A 14851-nucleotide genomic window follows, 5' to 3' on the forward strand; every position below is an offset into this window, starting at 1 on the left:
TATGGTCTGTACTTTGTACCTTGAGGGTTGTGGTTCGAATCATGGAAGTGGAGTTTTTTTTCCTTTTCTTTTTAATCTTTATTAATAGATTAAAAATAAATCACTAGGTGGTGTGTGTCAATTCTGTTATGGCATGGTGTGACTCGGTAGCATGAGCATTGTTATGCATCTTTTTACCTTCAAATGCATCTGAATCTTACAGCAAATCAATTTGATAGCACAAGCAGCATTTGCTGATGAAAACAATATGCAGCATTCCTATAATCTGTGAGCCAGTTCAAGTGTTTCAGCATGTTTTATGTTACGTAACACTAACAGCGACTATAACACTTTAACGTAGTGATTTTCTTGAAAATACACCTGTACTGGATCACAGAACATAGGCATGCTGCATATCATTTTAATCTGCATAATCAGATTGTTCTAATAAGATGCATTTTAGGGTAAAAAGATGCATTAAAATTTGCACAAGGCTACCAAGTCACACAGCACTCCTATGACCTTAGACTCAAAACATTTCTCTCAACATCCTATCACTTGACATTTCTGCTATACAGTAGACATTGTATTGTACACATAACAGGGGACAAGTTTCACATAATGAGATATCATGTTAGGTTCAATACTTTTAAAATACACTACTTTGTTCTTCCCTTCTCCATTCCTCTCTTTGTATGGCCACCCAAGTTCCTAAACCACCTCCCCCCACCATCACACAATTACTATTCATCTGCATTGAGCTCATTATATGGCTCACCAACATGCCACCTTATTTTGCTTCTATTCAATGCTGCCTCATGCTGAGCCTGTTTTTGCCACTGTACACATTGTTTGCTTTAATTGCATACTTCACATCACATACACAACTGGTGAAGCTCTCCACACAGACATACTGTGTAGTCTAGTGGGTATGGTCTGTGCTTTGTGACTTGAGGGTTTGGGTTCGAATCATGGAAGGCGAGATTTTTTTCCTTTTCTTTTTAATCTTTATTATTAGATTAAAAATAAATCACTTGGTGGTATGTGTCAATTCTGTTATGGCATAGTGTGACCCAGTAGCGCGAGCATTTTTATGCATCTTTTTACCTTCAAATGCATCTCAATCATACAGCAAATCAATTTGATAGCACAAGCAGCTTTTGCTGATGAAAACAATATGCAGCATGCCTATAATCTGTGAGCCAGTTCAAGTGTTTCAGCATGTTTTATGTTACGTAACACTAATAGCGACTATAACACTTTAACGTAGAGATTTTCTTGAAAATACACCTGTACAGGATCACAGAACATAGGCATGCTGCATATCATTTTAATCTGCAGAAGCAGATTGTTCTAATAAGATGCATTTTAGGGTAAAAAGATGCATTAAAATATGCACAATGCTACCAAGTCACACAGCACTCCTATGACCTTAGACTCAAAACATTTCTCTCAACATCCTATCACTTGACATTTCTGCTATACAGTAGACATTGTATTGTACACATAACAGGGGGCAAGTTTCACATAATGAGAGATCATGTTAGGTTCAATACTTTTAAAATACACTACTTTGGTCTTCCCTTCTCCATTCCTCTCTTTGTATGGCCACCCAAGTTCCTAAACCACTTCCCCCCACCATCACACAATTACTATTCATCTGCATTGAGCTCATTATATGGCTCACCAACACCCCACCTTCTTTTACTTCTATTCAATGCTGCCGCATGCTGAGCCTGCTATTGACACTGTATACATTGTCTGCTTGAATTACATACTTCACATCACATGCACAACATGTGAAGCTCTCCACATGGACAGACTGTGTAGGCTAGTGGGTATGGTCTGTACTTTGTACCTTGAGGGTTGTGGTTCGAATCATGGAAGTGGAGTTTTTTTTCCTTTTCTTTTTAATCTTTATTAATAGATTAAAAATAAATCACTAGGTGGTGTGTGTCAATTCTGTTATGGCATGGTGTGACTCGGTAGCACGAGCATTGTTATGCATCTTTTTACCTTCAAATGCATCTGAATCTTACAGCAAATCAATTTGATAGCACAAGCAGCATTTGCTGATGAAAACAATATGCAGCATTCCTATAATCTGTGAGCCAGTTCAAGTGTTTCAGCATGTTTTATGTTACGTAACACTAACAGCGACTATAACACTTTAACGTAGTGATTTTCTTGAAAATACACCTGTACTGGATCACAGAACATAGGCATGCTGCATATCATTTTAATCTGCATAATCAGATTGTTCTAATAAGATGCATTTTAGGGTAAAAAGATGCATTAAAATTTGCACAAGGCTACCAAGTCACACAGCACTCCTATGACCTTAGACTCAAAACATTTCTCTCAACATCCTATCACTTGACATTTCTGCTATACAGTAGACATTGTATTGTACACATAACAGGGGACAAGTTTCACATAATGAGATATCATGTTAGGTTCAATACTTTTAAAATACACTACTTTGTTCTTCCCTTCTCCATTCCTCTCTTTGTATGGCCACCCAAGTTCCTAAACCACCTCCCCCCACCATCACACAATTACTATTCATCTGCATTGAGCTCATTATATGGCTCACCAACATGCCACCTTATTTTGCTTCTATTCAATGCTGCCTCATGCTGAGCCTGTTATTGCCACTGTACACATTGTTTGCTTTAATTGCATACTTCACATCACATACACAACTGGTGAAGCTCTCCACACAGACATACTGTGTAGTCTAGTGGGTATGGTCTGTGCTTCGTGACTTGAGGGTTTGGGTTCGAATCATGGAAGGCGAGATTTTTTTCCTTTTCTTTTTAATCTTTATTATTAGATTAAAAATAAATCACTTGGTGGTATGTGTCAATTCTGTTATGGCATAGTGTGACCCAGTAGCGCGAGCATTTTTATGCATCTTTTTACCTTCAAATGCATCTCAATCATACAGCAAATCAATTTGATAGCACAAGCAGCTTTTGCTGATGAAAACAATATGCAGCATGCCTATAATCTGTGAGCCAGTTCAAGTGTTTCAGCATGTTTTATGTTACGTAACACTAATAGCGACTATAACACTTTAACGTAGAGATTTTCTTGAAAATACACCTGTACAGGATCACAGAACATAGGCATGCTGCATATCATTTTAATCTGCAGAAGCAGATTGTTCTAATAAGATGCATTTTAGGGTAAAAAGATGCATTAAAATATGCACAATGCTACCAAGTCACACAGCACTCCTATGACCTTAGACTCAAAACATTTCTCTCAACATCCTATCACTTGACATTTCTGCTATACAGTAGACATTGTATTGTACACATAACAGGGGGCAAGTTTCACATAATGAGAGATCATGTTAGGTTCAATACTTTTAAAATACACTACTTTGTTCTTCCCTTCTCCATTCCTCTCTTTGTATGGCCACCCAAGTTCCTAAACCACCTCCCCCCACCATCACACAATTACTATTCATCTGCATTGAGCTCATTATATGGCTCACCAACACCCCACCTTCTTTTGCTTCTATTCAATGCTGCCACATGCTGAGCCTGCTATTGACACTGTACACATTGTCTGCTTGAATTACATACTTCAAATCACATACACAACATGTGAAGCTCTCCACACGGACAGACTGTGTAGGCTAGTGTGTATGGTCTGTACTTTGTACCTTGATGGTTGTGGTTCGAATAATGGAAGGGGAGTTTTTTTTCCTTTTCTTTTTAATCTTTATTATTAGATTAAAAATAAATCACTTGGTGGTGTGTGTCAATTCTGTTATGGCATGGTGTGACTCGGTAGTGCAAGCATTTTTATGCTTCTTTTTACCTTCAAATGCATCTGAATCATACAGCAAATCAATTTGATAGCACAAGCAGCTTTTGCTGATGAAAACAATATGCAGCATGCCGATAATCTGTGAGCCAGTTCAAGTTTTTCAGCATGTTTTATGTTACATAACACTAATAGCGACTATAACACTTTAACGTAGAGATTTTCTTGAAAATACACCTGTACTGGATCACAGAACATAGGCATGCTGCATATCATTTTAATCTGCAGAAGCAGATTGTTCTAATAAGATGCATTTTAGGGTAAAAAGAAGCATTAAAATATGCACAATGCTACCAAGTCACACAGCACTCCTATTACCTTAGACTCAAAACATTTCTCTCAACATCCTATCACTTGACATTTCTGCTATACAGTAGACATTGTATTGTACACATAACAGGGGGCAAGTTTCACATAATGAGAGATCATGTTAGGTTCAATACTTTTAAAATACACTACTTTGTTCTTCCCTTCTCCATTCCTCTCTTTGTATGGCCACCCAAGTTCCTAAACCACCTCCCCCCACCATCACACAATTACTATACATCTGCATTGAGCTCATTATATGGCTCACCAACACCCAACCTTCTTTTGCTTCTATTCAATGCTGCCGCATGCTGAGCCTGCTATTGACACTGTACACATTGTCTGCTTTAATTGCATACTACACATCACATACACAACAGGTGAAGCTCTCCACACGGACTTGCTGTGTAGGCTAATGGGTATGGTCTGTGCTTTGTATCTTGAGGGTTGGGGTTCGAATCATGGAAGGGGAGTTTTTTTCCCTTTTCTTTTTAATCTTTATTATAAGATTCAAAATAAATCACTTGGTGGTGTGTGTCAATTCTGTTATGGCATGGTGTGACTCGGTAGCGCGAGCATTTTTATGCATCTTTTCACCTTCCAATGCATCTGAATCATACAGCAAATCAATTTGATAGCACAAGCAGCTTTTGCTGATGAAAACAATATGCAGCATGCCTATAATCTGTGAGCCAGTTAAGGTGTTTCTGCATGTTTTATGTTTCATAACATTAATAGCGACTATAACACTTTAACATAGTGATTTTCTTGAAAATACACCTGTACTGGATCACAGAACATAGGCATCCTGCATATCATTTTAATCTGCAGAAGCAGATTGTTCTAATAAGATGCATTTTAGGGTAAAAAGATGCATTAAAATATGCACAATGTTACCAAGTCACACAGCACTCCTATGACCTTAGACTCAAAACATTTCTCTCAACATCCTATCACTTGACATTTCTGCTATCCAGTAGACATTGTATTGTACACATAACAGGGGGCAAGTTTCACATAATGAGAGATCATGTTTGGTTCAATACTTTTAAAATACACTACTTTGTACTTCCCTTCTCCATTCCTCTCTTTGTATGGCCACCCAAGTTCCTAAACCACCTCCCCCCACCATCACACAATTACTATTCATCTGCATTGAGCTCATTATATGGCTCACCAACACCCCATCTTCTTTCGCTTCTATTCGATGGTGCCACATGCTGAGCCTGCTATTGACACTGTACACATTGTCTGCTTTAATTGCATACTTCACATCACATACGCAACAGGTGAAGCTCTCCACACGGACATACTGTGTAGGCTAATGGGTATGGTCTGTGCTTTGTATCTTGAGGGTTGGGGTTAGAATCATGGATGGCGAGTTTTTTTCCCTTTTCTTTTTTATCTTTATTATTAGATTAAAAATAAATCACTTGGTGGTGTGTGTCAATTCTGTTATGGCATGTTGTGACTCGGTAGCGCGAGCATTTTTATGCTTCTTTTTACCTTCCAATGCATCTGAATCATACAGCAAATCAATTTGATAGCACAAGCAGCTTTTGCTGATGAAAACAATATGCAACATGCCTATAATCTGTGAGCCAGTTCAAGTGTTTCAGCATGTTTTATGTTACGTAACACTAATAGCGACTATAACACTTTAATGTAGTGATTTTCTTGAAAATACACCTGTATTGGATCACAGAACATAGGCATCCTGCATATCATTTTAATCTGCAGAAGCAGATTGTTCTAATAAGATGCATTTTAGGGTAAAAAGATGCATGAAAATATGCACAATGCTACCAAGTCACACAGCACTCCTATTACCTTAGACTCAAAACATTTCTCTCAACATCCTATCACTTGACATTTCTGCTATACAGTAGACATTGTATTGTACACATAACAGGGGGCAAGTTTCACATAATGAGAGATCATGCTAGGTTCAATACTTTTAAAATACACTACTTTGTTCTTCAATTCTCCATTCCTCTCTTTGTATGGCCACCCAAGTTCCTAAACCACCTCCCCCCACCATCACACAATTACTATTCATCTGCATTGAGCTCATTATATGGCTCACCAACACCCCACCTTCTTTTGCTTCTTTTCATTGCTGCCGCATGCTGAGCCTGCTATTGACATTGTACACATTGTCTGCTTGAATTACATACTTCACATCACATACACAACAGGTTAAGCTCTCCACACGAACATACAGTGTAGGCTAATGGGTATGGTCTGTGCTTTGTATCTTGAGGGTTGGGGTTCGAATCATGGAAGGGGAGTTTTTTTCCCTTTTCTTTTTAATCTTTATTATTAGATTAAAAAAAAACCACTTGGTGGTGTGTGTCAATTCTGTTATGGCATGGTGTGACTCGGTAGCGCGAGCATTTTTATGCGTCTTTTTACCTTCAAATGCATCTGAATCATACAGCAAATCAATTTGATAGCACAAGCAGCTTTTGCTGATGAAAACAATATGCAGCATGCCTATAATCTGTGAGCCAGTTCAGGTGTTTCTGCATGTTTTATGTTTCATAACATTAATAGCGACTATAACACTTTAACATAGTGATTTTCTTGAAAATACACCTGTACTGGATCACAGAACATAGGCATCCTGCATATCATTTTAATCTGCAGAAGCAGATTGTTCTAATAAGATGCATTTTAGGGTAAAAAGATGCATTAAAATATGCACAATGTTACCAAGTCACACAGCACTCCTATGACCTTAGACTCAAAACATTTCTCTCAACATCCTATCACTTGACATTTCTCCTATCCAGTAGACATTGTATTGTACACATAACAGGGGGCAAGTTTCACATAATGAGAGATCATGTTTGGTTCAATACTTTTAAAATACACTACTTTGTACTTCCCTTCTCCATTCCTCTCTTTGTATGGCCACCCAAGTTCCTAAACCACCTCCCCCCACCATCACACAATTACTATTCATCTGCATTGAGCTCATTATATGGCTCACCAACACCCCATCTTCTTTCGCTTCTATTCGATGGTGCCACATGCTGAGCCTGCTATTGACACTGTACACATTGTCTGCTTTAATTGCATACTTCACATCACATACGCAACAGGTGAAGCTCTCCACACGGACATACTGTGTAGGCTAATGGGTATGGTCTGTGCTTTGTATCTTGAGGGTTGGGGTTAGAATCATGGATGGCGAGTTTTTTTCCCTTTTCTTTTTTATCTTTATTATTAGATTAAAAATAAATCACTTGGTGGTGTGTGTCAATTCTGTTATGGCATGTTGTGACTCGGTAGCGCGAGCATTTTTATGCTTCTTTTTACCTTCCAATGCATCTGAATCATACAGCAAATCAATTTGATAGCACAAGCAGCTTTTGCTGATGAAAACAATATGCAACATGCCTATAATCTGTGAGCCAGTTCAAGTGTTTCAGCATGTTTTATGTTACGTAACACTAATAGCGACTATAACACTTTAATGTAGTGATTTTCTTGAAAATACACCTGTATTGGATCACAGAACATAGGCATCCTGCATATCATTTTAATCTGCAGAAGCAGATTGTTCTAATAAGATGCATTTTAGGGTAAAAAGATGCATGAAAATATGCACAATGCTACCAAGTCACACAGCACTCCTATTACCTTAGACTCAAAACATTTCTCTCAACATCCTATCACTTGAAATTTCTGCTATACAGTAGACATTGTATTGTACACATAACAGGGGGCAAGTTTCACATAATGAGAGATCATGTTAGGTTCAATACTTTTAAAATACACTACTTTGGTCTTCCCTTCTCCATTCCTCTCTTTGTATGGCAACCCAAGTTCCTAAACCACCTCCCCCCACCATCACACAATTACTATTAATCTGCATTGAGCTCATTATTTGGCTCACCAACACTCCACCTTCTTTTGCTTCTATTCAAAGCTGCTGCATGCTGAGCCTGCTATTGACTCTGTACACATTGTCTGCTTTAATTACATACTTCACATCACATACACAACAGGTGAAGCTTTCCAGACGGACAGACAGTGTAGGCTAGTGGGCATGATCTGTGCTTCGTAACTTGAGGGTTGGGGTTCGAATCATGGAAGGGGAGTATTTTTTCCTTTTCTTTTTAATCTTTATTATTAGATTAAAAATAAATCACTTGGTGGTGTGTGTCAATTTTGTTAAGGCATGGTGTGACTCATTAGCGCGAGCATTTTTATGCATCGTTTTACCTTCAAATGCATCTGAATCATACAGCAAATCAATTTGATAGCACAAGCAGCTTTTGCTGATGAAAACAATATGCAGCATGCCTATAATCTGTGAGCCAGTTCAAGTGTTTCAGCATGTTTTATGTTACATAACACTAATAGCGACTATAACACTTTAACGTAGAGATTTTCTTGAAAATACACCTGTACTGGATCACAGAACATAGGCATGCTGCATATCATTTTAATCTGCAGAAGCAGATTGTTCTAATAAGATGCATTTTAGGGTAAAAAGAAGCATTAAAATATGCACAATGCTACCAAGTCACACAGCACTGCTATGACCTTAGACTCAAAACATTTCTCTCAACATCCTATCACTTGACATTTCTGCTATACAGTAGACATTGTATTGTACACATAACAGGGGGCAAGTTTCACATAATGAGAGATCATGCTAGGTTCAATACTTTTAAAATACACTACTTTGTTCTTCGATTCTCCATTCCTCTCTTTGTATGGCCACCCAAGTTCCTAAACCACCTCCCCCCACCATCACACAATTACTATTCATCTGCATTGAGCTCATTATATGGCTCACCAACACCCCACCTTCTTTTGCTTCTATTCATTGCTGCCGCATGCTGAGCCTGCTATTGACATTGTACACATTGTCTGCTTGAATTACATACTTCACATCACATACACAACAGGTTAAGCTCTCCACACGAACATACAGTGTAGGCTAATGGGTATGGTCTGTGCTTTGTATCTTGAGGGTTGGGGTTCGAATCATGGAAGGGGAGTTTTTTTCCCTTTTCTTTTTAATCTTTATTATTAGATTAAAAATAAACCACTTGGTGGTGTGTGTCAATTCTGTTATGGCATGGTGTGACTCGGTAGCGCGAGCATTTTTATGCGTCTTTTTACCTTCAAATGCATCTGAATCATACAGCAAATCAATTTGATAGCACAAGCAGCTTTTGCTGATGAAAACAATATGCAGCATGCCTATAATCTGTGAGCCAGTTCAGGTGTTTCTGCATGTTTTATGTTTCATAACATTAATAGCGACTATAACACTTTAACATAGTGATTTTCTTGAAAATACACATGTACTGGATCACAGAACATAGGCATCCTGCATATCATTTTAATCTGCAGAAGCAGATTGTTCTAATAAGATGCATTTTAGGGTAAAAAGATGCATTAAAATTTGCACAATGCTACCAAGTCACACAGCACTCCTATGACCTTAGACTCAAAACATTTCTCTCAACATCCTATCACTTGACATTTCTGCTATACAGTAGACATTGTATTGTACACATAACAGGGGGCAAGTTTCACATAATGAGAGATCATGTTTGGTTCAATACTTTTAAAATACACTACTTTGTACTTCCCTTCTCCATTCCTCTCTTTGTATGGCCACCCAAGTTCCTAAACCACCTCCCCCCACCATCACACAATTACTATTCATCTGCATTGAGCTCATTATATGGCTCACCAACACCCCATCTTCTTTCGCTTCTATTCGATGGTGCCACATGCTGAGCCTGCTATTGACACTGTACACATTGTCTGCTTTAATTGCATACTTCACATCACATACGCAACAGGTGAAGCTCTCCACACGGACATACTGTGTAGGCTAATGGGTATGGTCTGTGCTTTGTATCTTGAGGGTTGGGGTTAGAATCATGGATGGCGAGTTTTTTTCCCTTTTCTTTTTTATCTTTATTATTAGATTAAAAATAAATCACTTGGTGGTGTGTCTCAATTCTGTTATGGCATGGTGTGACTCGGTAGCGCGAGCATTTTTATGCTTCTTTTTACCTTCCAATGCATCTGAATCATACAGCAAATCAATTTGATAGCACAAGCAGCTTTTGCTGATGAAAACAATATGCAGCATGCCTATAATCTGTGAGCCAGTTCAAGTGTTTCAGTATGTTTTATGTTACTTAACACTAATAGTGACTATAACACTTTAACGTAGTGATTTTCTTGAAAATACACCTGTACTGGATCACAGAACATAGGCATGCTGCATATCATTTTAATCTGCAGAAGCAGATTGATCTAATAAGATGCATTTTAGGGTAAAAAGATGCATGAAAATATGCACAATGCTACCAAGTCACACAGCACTCCTATGACCTTAGACTCAAAACATTTCTCTCAACATCCTATCACTTGACATTTCTGCTATACAGTAGACATTGTATTGTACACATAACAGGGGCAAGTTTCACATAATGAGAGATCATGTTAGGTTCAATACTTTTAAAATACACTACTTTGGTCTTCCCTTCTCCATTCCTCTCTTTGTATGGCCACCCAAGTTCCTAAACCACCTCCCCCCACCATCACACAATTACTATTCATCTGCATTGAGCTCATTATATGGCTCACCAACACCCCATCTTCTTTTGCTTCTATTCGATGGTGCCACATGCTGAGCCTGCTATTGACACTGTACACATCGTCTGCTTTAATTGCATACTTCACATCACATACACAACAGGTGAAGCTCTCCACACGGACATACTGTGTAGGCTAATGGGTATGGTCTGTGCTTTGTATCTTGAGGGTTGGAGTTCGAATCATGGAAGGCGAGTTTTTTTCCCTTTTCTTTTTAATCTTTATTATTAGATTAAAAATAAATCACTTGGTGGTGTGTGTCAATTCTGTTATGGCATGGTGTGACTCGGTAGCGCAAGCATTTTTATGCATCTTTTTACCTTCCAATGCATCTGAATCATACAGCAAATCAATTTGATAGCACAAGCAGCTTTTGCTGATGAAAACAATATGCAGCATGCCTATAATCTGTGAGCCAGTTCAAGTGTTTCAGCATGTTTTATGTTACGTAACACTAATAGTGACTATAACACTTTAACGTAGTGATTTTCTTGAAAATACACCTGTACTGGATCACGGAACATAGGCATGCTGCATATCATTTTAATCTGCAGAAGCAGATTGATCTAATAAGATGCATTTTAGGGTAAAAAGATGCATTAAAATATGCACAATGCTACCAAGTCACACAGCACTCCTATGACCTTAGACTCAAAACATTTTTCTTAACATCCTATCACTTGACATTTCTGCTATACAGTAGACATTGTATTGTACACATAACAGGGGGCAAGTTTCACATAATGAGAGATCATGTTAGGTTCAATACTTTTAAAATACACTACTTTGGTCTTCCCTTCTCCATTCCTCTCTTTGTATGGCCACCCAAGTTCCTAAACCACCTCCCCCCACCATCACACAATTACTATTCATCTGCATTGAGCTCATTATATGGCTCACCAACACCCCACCTTCTTTTACTTCTATTCAATGCTGCCGCATGCTGAGCCTGCTATTGACACTGTACACATTGTCTGCTTGAATTACATACTTCACATCACATGCACAACATGTGAAGCTCTCCACATGGACAGACTGTGTAGGCTAGTGGGTATGGTCTGTACTTTGTACCTTGAGGGTTGTGGTTCGAATAATGGAAGGGGAGTTTTTTTTCCTTTTCTTTTTAATCTTTATTATTAGATTAAAAATAAATCACTTGGTGGTGTGTGTCAATTCTGTTATGGCATGGTGTGACTCGGTAGCGCAAGCATTTTTATGCTTCTTTTTACCTTCAAATGCATCTGAATCATACAGCAAATCAATTTGATAGCACAAGCAGCTTTTGCTGATGAAAACAATATGCAGCATGCCTATAATCTGTGAGCCAGTTCAAGTGTTTCAGCATGTTTTATGTTACATAACACTAATAGCGACTATAACACTTTAACGTAGAGATTTTCTTGAAAATACACCTGTACTGGATCACAGAACATAGGCATGCTGCATATCATTTTAATCTGCAGAAGCAGATTGTTCTAATAAGATGCATTTTAGGGTATAAAGAAGCATTAAAATATGCACAATGCTACCAAGTCACACAGCACTGCTATGACCTTAGACTCAAAACATTTCTCTCAACATCCTATCACTTGACATTTCTGCTATACAGTAGACATTGTATTGTACACATAACAGGGGGCAAGTTTCACATAATGAGAGATCATGTTAGGTTCAATACTTTTAAAATACACTACTTTGTTCTTCCCTTCTCCATTCCTCTCTTTGTATGGCCACCCAAGTTCCTAAACCACCTCCCCCCACCATCACACAATTACTATTCATCTGCATTGAGCTCATTATATGGCTCACCAACACCCAACCTTCTTTTGCTTCTATTCAATACTGCCGCATGCTGAGCCTGCTATTGACACTGTACACATTGTCTGCTTTAATTGCATACTACACATCACATAAACAACAGGTGAAGCTCTCCACACGGACATTCTGTGTAGGCTAATGGGTATGGTCTGTGCTTTGTGTCTAGAGGGTTGGGGTTCGAATCATGGAATGGGAGTTTTTTTCCCTTTTCTTTTTAATCTTTATTATTAGATTCAAAATAAATCACTTGGTGGTGTGTGTCAATTCTGTTATGGCATGGTATGACTCTGTAGCGCGAGCATTTTTATGCATCTTTTCACCTTCCAATGCATCTGAATCATACAGCAAATCAATTTGATAGCACAAGCAGCTTTTGCTGATGAAAACAATATGCAGCATGCCTATAATCTGTGAGCCAGTTCAGGTGTTTCTGCATGTTTTATGTTTCATAACATTAATAGCGACTATAACACTTTAACATAGTGATTTTCTTGAAAATACACCTGTACTGGATCACAGAACATAGGCATCCTGCATATCATTTTAATCTGCAGAAGCAGATTGTTCTAATAAGATGCATTTTAGGGTAAAAAGATGCATTAAAATTTGCACAATGCTACCAAGTCACACAGCACTCCTATGACCTTAGACTCAAAACATTTCTCTCAACATCCTATCACTTGACATTTCTGCTATCCAGTAGACATTGTATTGTACACATAACAGGGGGCAAGTTTCACATAATGAGAGATCATGTTTGGTTCAATACTTTTAAAATACACTACTTTGTACTTCCCTTCTCCATTCCTCTCTTTGTATGGCCACCCAAGTTCCTAAACCACCTCCCCCCACCATCACACAATTACTATTCATCTGCATTGAGCTCATTATATGGCTCACCAACACCCCATCTTCTTTCGCTTCTATTCGATGGTGCCACATGCTGAGCCTGCTATTGACACTGTACACATTGTCTGCTTTAATTGCATACTTCACATCACATACGCAACAGGTGAAGCTCTCCACACGGACATACTGTGTAGGCTAATGGGTATGGTCTGTGCTTTGTATCTTGAGGGTTGGGGTTAGAATCATGGATGGCGAGTTTTTTTCCCTTTTCTTTTTTATCTTTATTATTAGATTAAAAATAAATCACTTGGTGGTGTGTCTCAATTCTGTTATGGCATGGTGTGACTCGGTAGCGCGAGCATTTTTATGCTTCTTTTTACCTTCCAATGCATCTGAATCATACAGCAAATCAATTTGATAGCACAAGCAGCTTTTGCTGATGAAAACAATATGCAGCATGCCTATAATCTGTGAGCCAGTTCAAGTGTTTCAGTATGTTTTATGTTACTTAACACTAATAGTGACTATAACACTTTAACGTAGTGATTTTCTTGAAAATACACCTGTACTGGATCACAGAACATAGGCATGCTGCATATCATTTTAATCTGCAGAAGCAGATTGATCTAATAAGATGCATTTTAGGGTAAAAAGATGCATGAAAATATGCACAATGCTACCAAGTCACACAGCACTCCTATGACCTTAGACTCAAAACATTTCTCTCAACATCCTATCACTTGACATTTCTGCTATACAGTAGACATTGTATTGTACACATAACAGGGGCAAGTTTCACATAATGAGAGATCATGTTAGGTTCAATACTTTTAAAATACACTACTTTGGTCTTCCCTTCTCCATTCCTCTCTTTGTATGGCCACCCAAGTTCCTAAACCACCTCCCCCCACCATCACACAATTACTATTCATCTGCATTGAGCTCATTATATGGCTCACCAACACCCCATCTTCTTTTGCTTCTATTCGATGGTGCCACATGCTGAGCCTGCTATTGACACTGTACACATCGTCTGCTTTAATTGCATACTTCACATCACATACACAACAGGTGAAGCTCTCCACACGGACATACTGTGTAGGCTAATGGGTATGGTCTGTGCTTTGTATCTTGAGGGTTGGAGTTCGAATCATGGAAGGCGAGTTTTTTTCCCTTTTCTTTTTAATCTTTATTATTAGATTAAAAATAAATCACTTGGTGGTGTGTGTCAATTCTGTTATGGCATGGTGTGACTCGGTAGCGCAAGCATTTTTATGCATCTTTTTACCTTCCAATGCATCTGAATCATACAGCAAATCAATTTGATAGCACAAGCAGCTTTTGCTGATGAAAACAATATGCAGCATGCCTATAATCTGTGAGCCAGTTCAAGTGTTTCAGCATGTTTTATGTTACGTAA

This window comes from Taudactylus pleione, unplaced genomic scaffold, assembly GCF_031769625.1.
Source record: "Taudactylus pleione unplaced genomic scaffold, aTauple2 ptg000399l, whole genome shotgun sequence".
NCBI classification, from domain to species: domain Eukaryota; kingdom Metazoa; phylum Chordata; class Amphibia; order Anura; family Myobatrachidae; genus Taudactylus; species Taudactylus pleione.